This window comes from Danio rerio, chromosome 23 (assembly GCF_052040795.2).
Source record: "Danio rerio strain M-AB ecotype USA chromosome 23, GRCz13ab, whole genome shotgun sequence".
NCBI lineage: Eukaryota > Metazoa > Chordata > Actinopteri > Cypriniformes > Danionidae > Danio > Danio rerio.
This window is the reverse complement of record NC_141043.1, coordinates 17,432,240-17,447,081: the sequence shown is the minus strand read 5'-3', so window position 1 is coordinate 17,447,081 and position 14,842 is coordinate 17,432,240. Positions and strand designations below refer to the sequence as shown.

The window sequence follows — 14,842 nt, the reverse complement described above, 5'->3', positions numbered from 1 at the left end:
TGGAGTGCCTTTAAGTTTAATGCCAAATCTGCATGAATGGTATTCTATAATACACCTCAGTAAATACTAAAGTATACTACAGTATTATTATGTACAGTTATCAGGTCACAATAGTTAACAATACAGTATTCAGCATCATTCATTAACAAAGTGATGTAAATACTTTAATATATACAGTATAATACACTATGGTTCAAAAACACAGTAATATTTATTATTAATGTAGTGTTTCTATTTGGGAAGATGGAATCTGCATGATGTATGTAGCCCTCCTGTAGGCGCTCTACATAAAACATTACTATTTAATTAATAATATAAGTTTAAATAAAATAGGCGTACTGTGTGAAACAAAAAATGTTAAAAACCAAATGAAATGAAATAATACGTGAAACCAAATCCTCCAATAGGTGGCGGCAAACCACTGTGAGTCAGCTTAACCGTCATTGATTCACTGAATCAGTTTAACCGTCACCCATTAACCGAGTCAGTTTAACCATCCAAAACAAAGATTCATATTTTTGTTTTGTTTTAGCAAAACGAAGCAAATACGGCCACTGTGGACAGCACTGTGTGTAAAGGGAAAGTTACTTATCTTTAACAGTGTTTATTCACCTTTTTCATAGTTTGTCTTCATTGGTAAGTCACTTCAGTTTTGTTAACGTTATTTGTTAACAGTTTGCTAAATGTTTTCATCACAGCAGGATGCGGATTCCCCAGTATTGTGTTTAATATACAGTTTGTTTGCTTAATGTTTGCTTAAGTATTTCTTATAAAGTTAGTCCATTAGGCTAACTTTACAGTTCAATTCATTCCTAACTTGTTGCTTTTTTGTAATAGCTAACTTAACTTACATGCTAACGTTAACTGTTTTGATCGTATTTTAGTTTTGGAATAATTTCGCTAATTGACTGCTTTACTACAGTAAACTTCTGCTCTGTATAAATGTAATAGATGGCTTTCTTATTTAATTTTGTGTTAGGTTTTAAAAAATTAAACATGTGATCGCCCCACACCAAGGTTGCTTATACGTTAACGTTACATGTGTGAGCGCAAGGGTCACGAGTTAACACGACTCCCAAGGCACAAGTAACGTACACGAGTCCACAACGAAAAAAAAACATGGTTTGAGCAATTGATTAAGCATCGTTTTGTAACGTTACACATGCATTTGAGTCCTGATCAGGAGGTATCGTCCGATTCCAATCGAGTGAAACAGCAAGATCAAACCCAATTTCCGATTACATGATCGGATCTGGACATCCATAATTTAAAGGCTTAAAAACATAAACTGTTTCTCAATTCTATGAATATTTGCATGCAATTGTCAAATAGTGCCTGATCTGGCCAGTAACACACTCCTGGGCCATCGGTCAGTCCTTATTGTTGAGCCCTGCTAAGCTAGACTGCTATAGTGGCCAATGATGAGTTCGAATAAGAATAAGTAGAATCTTAAAACATAAGACAGTATTTTCAAATCCGGTGCTTTGCCTTAAACGGTTTTCATGATTTTCTGATTTTCTATTGTTCAACCTAAGAATTATCTTGAAGATCTCCTGTCTTATTTGTCTGTGTCGATACGTCCCCTCTCTCTCAGGGAGAAGGATCACAGGGTCATTTGAGCCGAACACTCTTGGCTTAGAATAATAAACTGGAGGAAGAGGGCCCTCGGGGTAGCCAGAGAAAACAACTCTCTGTTATGGATGAGTCGTGGATGCATGAAGAAGTGTGCATGACGGATGTTACACGCAAAAGTAAAAGGGCGAGCAAAGTTCAACGAGGTACTGTGAGCTCAAACTTTTTGTTTCCATCATGTATGCAATAATGTGTCTGCAATTTAGAGAATTTGTGTAATGTGTATACATAAAAGGTAGGTCATTCTTTTCTATATGTTTATTTTTCAACAGGAAATGCTGGAGGTCTGCTGTCAAATCATACTCGACTAATGCAAACATTCCCAAGACACAGAAGAGAAAGTAAATTGAAAGTTTTCAGGTAAGTTAAACTCTTTAAATATATCTTTACTCTTTGGAGTGGTTACACTATTTAATGCAGTGCTATGAATACACTAAGTACAGATACATAAATAATGTTGTCAGGTTAATTGGTTTAATCATAATGTTTAGATGTAAAAATATGAACATTAAAATGCTGGAAATTTGACAAATTATTTGTTTTAAACAAAAAGCATGGTGGCAATATAGCTCTAGGTAAAGGTTAGATAGGGATTAATTAAAAAAAAAAATTAAACCTGGCCCTACACCTATGTGTTCGAGCCCGACCCGTTCCGACACATTAACTGTAATTATGAGCCCAGGCCCAACTAAACTTGACCAATTTTTAATAACTACAATTCTGAGTTGTTTGAAGTACAGAAATTAGTTCAGATTTATCTTACTGAACAATGCAACAAGGACGAAGCATGTAAACTGAATTGTTTGTTTATTTAGAATTCAGGATCATAACAAAAGGGGATACTGAAGGCTACCTATCATCCTTTCTACCATGACAAGCCTGCTTCATGTGTCTGTTCATGGTGGAAGTCTCCATTATCATTAAGCGTCTTTCACACCGCAAGTCAGCGTCAGCACGGAGCATTAGCAGAGCTGAAGCAGCAGTGCACGATCATTTCGACGCTGGGTCTATTACGCTCAGTTAAAGTGACAGTGCAGTAATAATGACCAAAAACATATTGATTGACAGTAAAAAGTCATGATATTACCCAATAAATGCATCGATAAGATACACTGAGGACAATACAATGAATGAAATTACTAAGCTGAAAAGAAAAATGAATGAATAAATGCAAGATGCTAAGATACACTGATATTTACACTGCTTCTGCTTTACTACAATATGCGCAGCACACGCGCTGCTTCACCTCAATTCAATTTAATTCACCTTTATTTTTATAGTGCTTTTACAATGTAGATTGTGTCAAAGCAGCTTCACATAGAAGATCATAGTATGATCTGCTTGCGCATGCAGTGTGAATGTATGCCAGTGGAGGAGAAGCTTTTGCAAGATCTAGCACAGGGCTATTCAGTTAGTTTGTCATGGGGCCCGGTTCATGAAAAACATCCCAAACGAAGGGCTGGAGAGATATGACTGGCTATACGAGTGATGACACAGCTGCATATAAGAGCCTATATGCTGTATTTGTCCTTAAGACACCCACGTTGGCTTTTTCTACATTAAAATGTTAATATATTGTATTTTGAAACTACATAAAAATCACTGCATTGTACAAAAGAGTTTTTTTTTTTTTACAAACATTCAAATGTTGTATTTCAGAGCACAGCAAAAACAGTGCATTGCTGAAGTAGGCTTCTTCTACATTCAGACACATTCATATGTTATGTTTTGAACTGTATATCAATTATGGATGCAACAATGATAGATTTTGGTTGTACGATTATATAGTCTGAAGAATAATCATGATTTCACTGTTATCACATCTAATGTAAATTCAAGCTTTATATTAGGTAAGTTATTTAGAACAACTGTTGTTGCCATCTGCATTCATACATACAGTACATAATCATTTTAATAATAATTTGTCTAACATATCTTTTGTTTACATTGCACTGAAAGCCATGCACAACTCACTGGGAGATGTTTTCTACTGCGTACGCCCGGAAAGCCGCAAGCGCGTCACTCCGCTTGTGTGCGCATATATTCATATGTTCTAACATTAGAAATAACAAACTTGCAAGTGGAAAATCGTGATATGGGAATGGCCGCTGCTGTAGTTAATCCGTGTGCGTGCGTATTAGCCTCAGTGTACTTGGTGAACTTTAAAGTAGCGCACAGTTGGCAACTTGGCATAACTTTGTGAAACTTCAGCAGTTTCCTTTAGTTCCGTGCGGCTTAAAGAAGCCTTTACGATTAATTAACTGTGACGTATTAAAGCCCAGTAATAGTGAAATGTGCTAATTGTTGCACCCCTGTTAACGAAATCAGTGCACTGTACAAAAGTCCTTTTGTACAAAAGCATCCAAATGTTTTTCGGCTGCCCATGTCACACGCTTATGGTGACTCACTCTTTGTGCAGCCTTCAACTGCAGCTCGTGCTATATTGAACAGACGCACTTCACTTCATAACTATAGCGGCCGTTTTTCGACTAAACTAAATTTATTTTTGATGTCTTGGTCACACTGTTTGGAGGACCGGAAAAATTTGCTCCGAACCTGGCCCCTGGGGCGTCAATTGAATAGCCCTGATCTAGACTCAAACTTTGTAGACCCATACATGTGTTGCTTAGGCTCACTTAGCTAAAATATTCGTATACATTTTTAAAATTATGACAGCTTTTTACCCAATTAGGCTAATTAAGAAAATAAAAAATAAAAAACACAAATGCTTTATCACGACCTGGCCTAAGATAGAAAGTCAAGTCTGGGTTTGGGCTTGGGTAGAGAATCTAAACTCTAGCTCTGTGTTTGTTTTCATTGGCAACATAGAGACAATATTGAAACACTATGTCTAAAAAGTGCTAAACATATAAAATGTAAGAAACTGCCCTCATTTCTCTAACTGGTGTAAGTTTACACTGAATCAAACACAAACATTTCCAAAAAAGAGACCACAGAGAAAGAAGCACAAATATGAGATTACAGCAAACTATTTTGTCAAATGCCAACAGGTAAGGTTAAACTCTTTACTGAAACCAACTGAAGGGCATTACAGAAGCCATTTGGAGAAAACATCTTTGAGTTGCCCAGAAGTGAGTGATTCATTTCAGCAGAGTGACATCTTTTATATTACATTCTGTCACTGTTCGAGACACTAATAAATCCTGTCAGTCCCTGTAGCGTCCTCCTCACACGCTCTCATTTCATAACAACATACTTGACACAAGTATACAGACACAAATACTTGGAGAACATATTGAAAATGGACGACTGTGCATAACATAATGAATTTTGCCTTTTAAAGAATCCAGTAATCGAGATTCAAACTAGCTGTTAACGTAATGTATATTATTTTGGTATACGTTTTCATCTCTTGTGTGAGTGAAAATGGAAAACAGTAAAGAAGGGCTCTGTGTTGAAGAAAGAGGCTGAACGAGAGAGATACAATACTGCATGTGGTAGGGTGTGCTTTCTTTACAGAAAGAAACTTCCTTTTCAATGGGCCGTCACTCCCCATTAACCACAAAAGCCAAAGTTAATACTGGAGAGTGCTGCTTTTGGCCTTTTTTCCATCCATGTGCTGAACCAATTTCCACTCGATAAGTCAGAAAATGCTAAATAATCTTGAAAATAATATTTGATTCATCACTGACATATCTTTTAAAACCTTTAGGGTTATATTAATTCAAGCTTAATTGAGGATTACACCCGTGATGTTTCTAAAGAAATACTTGCATATTATACACGTGACAAACAACAAATATAATAGCAATATTCTTATTATCGAAAATTTATTTTGATTACATACTATAATTCACAGATTGAACCTTACCTCCCACAATAGAAGAGTGAGACAAATCAAAGAAAGAAAGATACACTCTTTGGCAATGTTTATCAGTTTTATACATTTTATACAGTTTTATGCTGTATACAAAGTGACGTGTATACAGCAGTGTTGTGATTCTTCTATTGAAATATGGATTTTCATATTTTCCAAGCTCAATGTGTCAACCCCTTTGATTTGTGCAAATCCGAAGGCTGTTGTGTATAATGATATTGGCTGCATCCGAAACTGCCTACTATTTAGTAGGTTATGCATTTGAATTTAAACATACTACTCGGCCGTTAGAAAAGTACGTTCTTTACAGTATGAATGTAAAAAGTATGAATGGAATTCAGACGTACTACATCCGCCATTTTGTCATGGTCATGTGGCCTACCTGCGTCGCTTTGGATGCGCACTCCAGAATCTCGCCGGAAGTAATAAGTCATCCGGGTATTTCTCGCATACTGATTTTCGAATTCTAAGAATTCGGACATACTACTCGGTTTGCATACTGATTTTAGCATACTATATATTGTGTAGTCCTATAATGTGCGTGCATGAGGAAGCCACTGATTATGAAATTGTTTTAAATGCATGCACAGCTATATGCACACCTCTACGGGGCTCCCGTGTCAACTAGGGTTGGGTTTATTTCGATACCGGTGCTAAATTGATACTTTTAAAACGATACCAGTGCCAAAACGATGCCTGAACCGATACTTTTGAGCCACAAAATTATGGTGGATGACTCTTGAAAAATCTTTTATTGCATTATGAAATTAGGTTGGGTTAATACTAACCTGTGGAAAGGCTGTCATCAAATTACTGAACTCCTTTTCAGTTCAGGGGCCACTTGTACTTTTGGGGGGCACATTTTACCGTATATCACAAAATACTTAAATTATTCAAAGTCATTTTTTTCCATGCATCACTCTGCAGTCTTCATAAACAAGATAATAAAATAATTTAAACTCAAAATAATGTTCCTTGTTAATTTATTTAACAAGTCACTTTGTACTGGTGTAACACATTTCTAACATTTAAGTACATCAAGTCACATTGTTGCACCTGTAAACTTTAACAGATAGGCCTACAGTTGAAGTCAATTTATTTTGCCCTCCCATTCATTTAAAATAATGTTTCTGAAAGTTGTCTCAGTGTTTCCTAAAAAATAATTATTCTGGAGTCATAATAAGTCGTATTTGGAGTCATAATAAGTCGTATTTCTTAATGTTTATTTCTTGAATAAAGAATTTTTTTCTTAAAAAAATTAAGGTCAGTATTATTAGCCTACTTAAATATTTACTGTATATTTTTGATATACACAACAAATCAGTTACAAAATAATTTGACTGATTATTTAAACTTTCGTAGTTAACTGATAGTCTTTAAATTACACTTTAATCTGAATAAAAAAACTATAAAATACTTAAAGGGACTTTGTCTGAAACAGTCTTGCAAAATAAAATATTATGCACTGACCGTCACCATTGAGAAGATAAAAAAGTAGATATTAGAAACCAGGTAGTTAAACTATTATGTTTAAAAATGTGTTGTAAATAAATCATGTGTTGAAGACAGAAATCAAAAATGAATGAAGGCAAAAGTAAACTAGTTGAATATGACTTACATGAGTGTGAATGAAAATTACATTTGATCAATGTGTTACATCTGTTCTTTGGTACTTGCCGACTGTTTGTAAATTTAATACTGAATTTCCTTTGTAAAACTATGTACACTAGATTTCTGATTAATAATGGTCTCTGCATAGCTGAGGAGTTCCTATATTAAAAGTGTTAAAATTACTAATACCTGTGTCAATCTGGGCATCAACCTCTGACAAATGCAGGGAACTAGGCTAATGCGCGCAGCACCATCACTGACAGAGAGAGCGAGTGCTCGTGACACCGCATTCTGCCACCGATGGCTGATCTTGCTTCTCCGTGGTGTTTTGACACAAAAATACATGTCCAAATTTAGTGGGGCCAAGCTTGTTGACATGGGGACTGGGGGAAAAGTGCTCTTTTAATGGAACTAGATACCGCACGTTAAAAGGAAAGAAAAAAACCTCTGCATTTCACGACGCAGGTGTCTGTGGTCCTTTAAGGTTATCAAAAATCACTGTTAACATGGTAGTCTAGACTCTAAACCAGAGTATTGTCTAAATCATATTAAAATCTGAGCATTGGTGTCCATGTACGAATATTAAAAGTGCTAGATTATGTCAGAAACATAATCCTCTGCCTTTGAGCCCTCAAATGTGTCATTAAGCTTGATGTGTTTTCCCCTTCAACGCAAGTTTTGTAAAGCATTTGCTTCATGTCACTGTGTCAGAATCCTTGCTTGTAAAATACGCTTTAGAACGCTTAGGTTAAGCAAATTTGATGAACACGGTCATGCATACTAAACTGAGAAAAGTCTCTCTTACTCAACGAATGCACTGTACTGGGTGCATTGCGTTCGTACATCCGTTCCTAAAGCAACAAGTACAAACGCCTGACATTACCTGTCCGTATTCCTCAAAGTTGTTTAGAAATAAATATTTAGAGATGCTGTGACAACGCATACTTATTTGTGCCTTTGATGCACCCCTTAATGCTTCTTACGTCCTTGTTGCAACACCAGTGGCACCGAAATGAGGCACCAAAATTCATATGCTGATTTAATCCGGTACATACCGATTACAAAGGTACCGGTGTTTCGGTACCCAAGCCTAGTGTCAACAAGCTTGGCCCCCCTATCTGTCCCTGTTACGATCCTTGATGGCAATTTGTCTAGGGTATTAAAAGGAGTAACATAAAGATGACCAAAGTATAAACTGATGTTGAAGAATGGCAAAAGAAAACACCAAACAACAAATTAGCACCGCAAAAGATTTATTGCTCCCACATTATTTACAATATTTACAAACCATAAGATAAATTTGAAAAGAACCAAGACAAATAGGAGAGGGAACTGAAGTTTGCGCATGGAAATCAAAGAAATAAATATAACAAAAACATTCCCTTAATCTCCTCCCCAATCCACTAAATAAGAAAATAACAATATGAAAAGAAAAGTCTTCAGCGCAAAGCGCCCTGAACTTACTCTATCTAATAAATAAAAATACAAAATTAGCGCACTTCGCTAACTAGTGTGTCTATACATCAATAATCCTGCGTGCAAATATGTATGTCACGTGACTTACTATGTTGTTCCAGATCTCCCTTGTCAAATCACAGAAGGTTTTGAATGGAGCATTAGCGGGCTATAGCTGTAGCAACACACGTCAGAACTCTCAAACAAATCTCACTCAAAGTCATCAGTTACTCACTCAAAGTCAACATCAATAGATCTCAATCAAAGCACACATCAGTAATAGCGACAACGCACACGGACACCACCAAACAGACAACACGCCAAAACAACAACAGCTGATTTCTCCCGTTGCCGCTTCCGTTTTTAAAGGGCTCTGCAACGAACGCGATTGGCAGAGAGAGATGTCATCGTCACACGGCTGATTAGGATTGGCAGTCCTGTCAGCCAATAGTGCTCCAAAGTAGGCGGTACCTGAGAAAATGACAGGGCCGGTACAGAGAGAGAGAGAGAGAAAGAGAAAGACAGAAAGAACATACACGCAGCAAAACTGTGCGGTTCGTAACACTCCCCCACTTAAGAATAAACTCTTTTTCAAAACAAAAAAAAAGTTTATACTCGTGACAGTGCATCCGCTAAAATATTCTCAACTCCCTTCTTGTGCCTAATATCCAAGTTGTAACTTTGCAAGAAGAGTGACCACCGTGTCAATCTCTGGTTGTGATTATACAACTTTGAAAGAAATGTCAGTGGACTATGATCCGTAAAAACGATCAAAGGCTGTACACTACATCCAACATAAACTTCAAAGTGTTGCAATGCAAAAATTAAAGCAAGTGTCTCCTTTTCAATCACAGAATAGTTTAACTGATTCTTGTTAAACTTCCTCGAAAAATAACTCACCGGGTGAGCTATACCCTGCTCATCATCTTGCAGTAACACAGCACCAGCGCCAACATTACTTGCATCAACCTCAAGTTTGAATGGACGATTTAAATCAGGGGCTGCAAGAACTGGTGAACTACTCAACAGTGTTTTCACACTCTCAAATGCATATTGGCATTTTTCATCCCACACAAACGATTTAGAAGGGCTTAAGAGTGAAGTTAATGGACTAACCACAGACGAGAAATTTCTACAGAAGCTGCGATAATAACCAGCGATTCCGAGAAATCTTCGGAGTTCACGCCGTGTCGTAGGAACTGGGAACTCAGATATAGCCTCAACTTTCGCTTCCACAGGTCGAACTTGACCATGTCCCACTTCTTTTCCCAAATAAGTCACCTTCGCCTGACCAAACTCACATTTTGCCAAGTTAAGGGTCAATGAAGCACTTGCAAAACGTTGAAATACATCACGTAATGACTTCAAATGTTCACTCCAATCTCTGGAATAAACAACAACATCATCCAAATAAGCGCTACAATTAGGAATACCGGCTAAAACAGTGTTTACTAACCTCTGAAAGGTAGCAGGTGCGTTTCGGAGTCCGAACGCCATGGCCGTATATTGTGCAAACGCATCTGGAGTGATAAAAGCAGCAATATCAGATGCTCTAGACGAAAGTGGTATTTGCCAATAACCTTTCAGCATGTCTAATTTACTCACAAATTTGGCATATCCTACATTGTCAACACAATCCTCCATTCTAGGAAGTGGATAGTTGTCAGGAACCGTTAGTGCATTTACTTTTCTAAAATCTGTGCAGAATCTAAAAGAACCATCAGATTTTGGCACTAAAATACATGGAGAACTCCATGGACTAGAGCTAGGCTTAGCAAGACCATTATCCAGCAAATAGTCAACCTCTTGCTGCATAACTGAACGTTTCACAGAATTTACTCTGTAAGCGTGCTGTCGGACTGGACGAGCATCTTTGACATCAATGTCATGTTGAATGACATTTGTGAGTGTTGGGACATCATTAAACAGACACTTAAATTCAGAAATTAATGTCACAAGATCGCGTTTCTGATCAACAGTCAAGTTTTTAAAATGTGAATCAAGATCTTTTAAAATCTCAGAATTAGACAAACTCACGGTAGACTGAGAAATACTTGGAAACATAAGCCCATCTTCATCAGCATCAACAGGATTTTCTGTCACAGCAACAACAGAAATAACAGCATTATCCGTCATTTTCTCAGCATCATCCTGTGCCCTCGAATGATAAAGTTTAAGCATATTCACATGACAAGTGCGGGTTTTTCGTCTTCGGTCGGGTGTACAGATCACATAATTAGTCTCGCTCAATTTTTCTTTCACTTCGTACGGTCCGAAAAATTTAGCTGACAGTGAAGAACCAGGTATAGGCATAAAAACAAGAACTGCGTCACCAGGCTTAAAAGAACGCGCAACTGCCTTTTTGTCAAATGTTCGTTTCATTTCTTTTTGCGCACGGGCAAGTGAATCTCTAGCAATTGAACAAGCGGTCTGCAACCTTGCTCGAAACTTTGTTACGTACTCTAAAACATTCGTTTTTGAATTGTCAGTTTCCAGAATTTGATCTTTTAGAACCTTCAAAGGTCCGCGCAATTGGTATCCATAGACCAACTCAGCTGGGCTAAAGCCGAGTGACTCCTGAACACTCTCTCTAATCGCGAACATCAGCATTGGAATACCTTCATCCCACTCATTACCAGTCTGCATGCAATATTTCCTCAACATCGACTTCAAAGTTTGGTGAAAACGCTCCAGAGCTCCTTGGCTTTCTGGATGGTAAGCACTGGAGGTGCGATGTGTGATTCCTAAATTTTGCATGACCTGTTTGAACAGCTTGGACATGAAATTAGTGCCCTGGTCACTTTGCACTATTTTAGGCAAACCAAAAGTCGAGAAAAACTTAACTAATGCCTTAACAATAACAGGTGCAGTGACTTTTCTCAAAGGAATTGCTTCAGGAAATCGAGTGGCTAAACACATGACTGTGAGCAGAAATTGATTACCACTTTTGGATTTTTTAAACGGACCTACACAGTCAATAAGGACATGTTCGAATGGATCGCCAAGAACAGGTATGGGTTTTAACGGTGCTGGTGGAACAACCTGATTTGGTTTTCCCGCAATTTGACAAACATGGCAAGAACGGCAATAACGAGTTACATCACTTTTTAATCCAGGCCAGAAAAAGTGTTTTAAAATCCGATTGTAAGTTTTCCTTACACCCAGATGACCCGAAAGTGGATGATCATGTGCCAAGCATAACACATGTGGGCGATATGGGGCAGGAACAACAATCTGATAAAAAGCATCCAATTCTGCCTTGTCAGGTGACGAACACCACTTACGCATTAACAAGTCGTTGTCTAAAATGTAAGCGCTTTGTTTTGTCTTGGCCAAATCATGTGAAATTGCAGCATTAAAAGGTGTAGTCAATGTTTTGTCTTCTTTCTGTGCAGTGATCAATTTTTCTCGTGTGATCTTTAAAAGCAATGAATTAGTGTCAGTTACATCGTGCAAAATCCTCACCTTTTCTGGTTTCTTTTTCTCAAAGTTCAAATTTTCCTCTCCATTTACAACAGAAGGAAAGAAAGAGTCATTCAATTCAATCTCTTTACGCGACTGCGCACGAGTGACAGCGCACACAGGAAAAACATGAGGATAGGCTTCACCCACCTCATCAGACGTGCATTCTGTCGGTTCATCCAGAACTTCTAATAACGGCATGACTTTTCCTCCGGCTAAATCATTGCCCAGGATAAAATCTACCCCTTTCATAGGCAGTGAAGAACAAACTGCAACACGGACAAGTCCAGAACATAGATCACTTTTTAAATGCAGATTATGCAAAGGTCTCTTTACACATCCCATTTCAATTCCTTGCACTACTACACTAGAATGACATGACGTCTCATCAGAAAATTTGATCGCACTTTCAACAATAAAACTTTGCATTGAGCCTGTATCACGAAGCATTGTGATTTCCTTTTGATCCTCATCACGACCAGTCAGAGAAATTAACCCCTTAAGAATAAAAGGACGGAACGTCTCCTCCACCTTATCTTTTGAGTTTTCAGCCACACTCTGATTAAAAGTCTTAACAAAACCTACAGGTTTAGCTTGTGATTGTTGTTTTCGTTTAAGTCGGGGGCAGTCAACTATTACATGACCTTTTACATGGCAATAGTAACAGTTACGTTCATCGCCAACTCTTGGTGCATTATTTTTCGAGCGCACAAACTGTGTGTTAGATAAAATTGGAACGGCAGGTGCATTCTCCACACGTGAGTGAACAAATACGTTCTTGTGAGTTAAAATGAATTCATCAGAGAGAACAGCGGCATGTGACAATGAATTTACCTTCTGTTCGTTAAGATAAACTACCACTTTCTCAGGCAAACAATTCTTGAACTCCTCTAAAAGAACAAGCTCACGCAGTGATTTAAAATCTGCCACATCACTAGCTACACACCATTTATCAAAAAGCGTGCCCTTTTCTCTAGCAAACTCCACAAAAGTTTGATTAGAAGTTTTCCTATGCGTCCTAAACTTCTGTCTATAAGCTTCGGGAACTAATTCGTATGCACGAAGTATTGCTGATTTAACTGAATCATACTTTAAACTCTCTTCAAGTGATAAAGTAGAATAAACTTCCATAGCCTTGCCTACAAGTTTACATTGCAGTAACAAAGACCAGAACTCAGGTGGCCAGTGCAATGAAGTCGCAATGCGTTCAAACGCATTAAAATAAGAATCAACTTCAGATTCTCTAAATTGTGGAACAAGCGCAATGTGCTTACTCACGTCAAAACTTGAAGTGGATGAAGTCGACACCGGAGATACATTTGAAGAAGAAGAGGAAGAAGCTGGAACTGGCTGAATAGCCTCCACAGCCTTCTTTGAAGCGTCCAACTCGAGCTGGCGCAGTCTCACCTGCGTATCAGCCTCGATTTCGAGTCTGCGTATCTGCAAACGCAAGTCAATTTCAGCCCGACGGGTGTGCTCTTGCGCATCATAATAAAGACGTGCCATGCGAACTTTCAGTCGCGCATCATCTCGTGAACCTATGGAGAATGGGGAGAACGGTTCAAACGGTGGCAAACCAACATTAGTATCAACAGCGGCCTCCACCCCTGCTTCTGCATCTGTACTGCCACTACACACGTTCTGATCTCCCATATCTAAAGAAGTCACCACCTCATCACCAGGGCTTGCATGATCAGCCGTCTCATCCATTTCAATATTTGGCGTGATAAGAACATTAAGCTCAACCAACTGCTCTGTTAACTTCTGCTTAATTTCAGCTTTACGATCCTGTCTGTTAACTACCAGTTTAAAATGATCAGCAATCAAAAACAAGTCTTGTTTCCGACAAACGTCAAGCAGCTCCAATGAAGGACTCTTAACAAATTCCTCTAAACTGAACATTTTAAATTAAAGTGTCGCGTGCTCAAAAAGTGCTGCAAACTGCTACTTCTGCAACTTACCTAAATGTCAACTACTATACAGCAATTTCTGTTGCCATCAACACAGCTTTTCTTTGGTCATTTTTTTCAAAGATTACCATCTGATAAATTTAAGAAATATTAATTTCAAAAATTACTTTTTAAAATTATTTTCTTGATGAATTCAATTTATTCCAGATGATTTATTTTATCTTACCTTAATTGATCTTATTTAATGTCTCAGATAAATATCCCGGACGAGCCCCCATTTCATGTTACGATCCTTGATGGCAATTTGTCTAGGGTATTAAAAGGAGTAACATAAAGATGACCAAAGTATAAACTGATGTTGAAGAATGGCAAAAGAAAACACCAAACAACAAATTAGCACCGCAAAAGATTTATTGCTCCCACATTATTTACAATATTTACAAACCATAAGATAAATTTGAAAAGAACCAAGACAAATAGGAGAGGGAACTGAAGTTTGCGCATGGAAATCAAAGAAATAAATATAACAAAAACATTCCCTTAATCTCCTCCCCAATCCACTAAATAAGAAAATAACAATATGAAAAGAAAAGTCTTCAGCGCAAAGCGCCCTGAACTTACTCTATCTAATAAATAAAAATACAAAATTAGCGCACTTCGCTAACTAGTGTGTCTATACATCAATAATCCTGCGTGCAAATATGTATGTCACGTGACTTACTATGTTGTTCCAGATCTCCCTTGTCAAATCACAGAAGGTTTTGAATGGAGCATTAGCGGGCTATAGCTGTAGCAACACACGTCAGAACTCTCAAACAAATCTCACTCAAAGTCATCAGTTACTCACTCAAAGTCAACATCAATAGATCTCAATCAAAGCACACATCAGTAATAGCGACAACGCACACGGACACCACCAAACAGACAACACGCC

The 14,842-nt window shown here is 37.8% G+C and overlaps 1 protein-coding gene across 5 annotated transcripts in view; it reads left to right on the top strand.

Annotated features, from left to right (window-relative positions):
* The first annotated feature begins 504 nt into the window (after window positions 1-504).
* sulf2b (sulfatase 2b) overlaps window positions 505-14,842 on the top strand; it is a 544,470-nt gene continuing 530,132 nt past the window's right edge. For all 5 annotated transcript variants that reach the window (XR_015522636.1, XM_087305153.1, XM_087305144.1 and 2 more), the window contains exons 1-3: window positions 505-636; window positions 1,595-1,778; window positions 1,905-1,992. The gene's annotated coding sequence lies outside the window, so the exon portion shown is untranslated. The remainder of the gene's footprint in view (window positions 637-1,594; window positions 1,779-1,904; window positions 1,993-14,842) is intronic.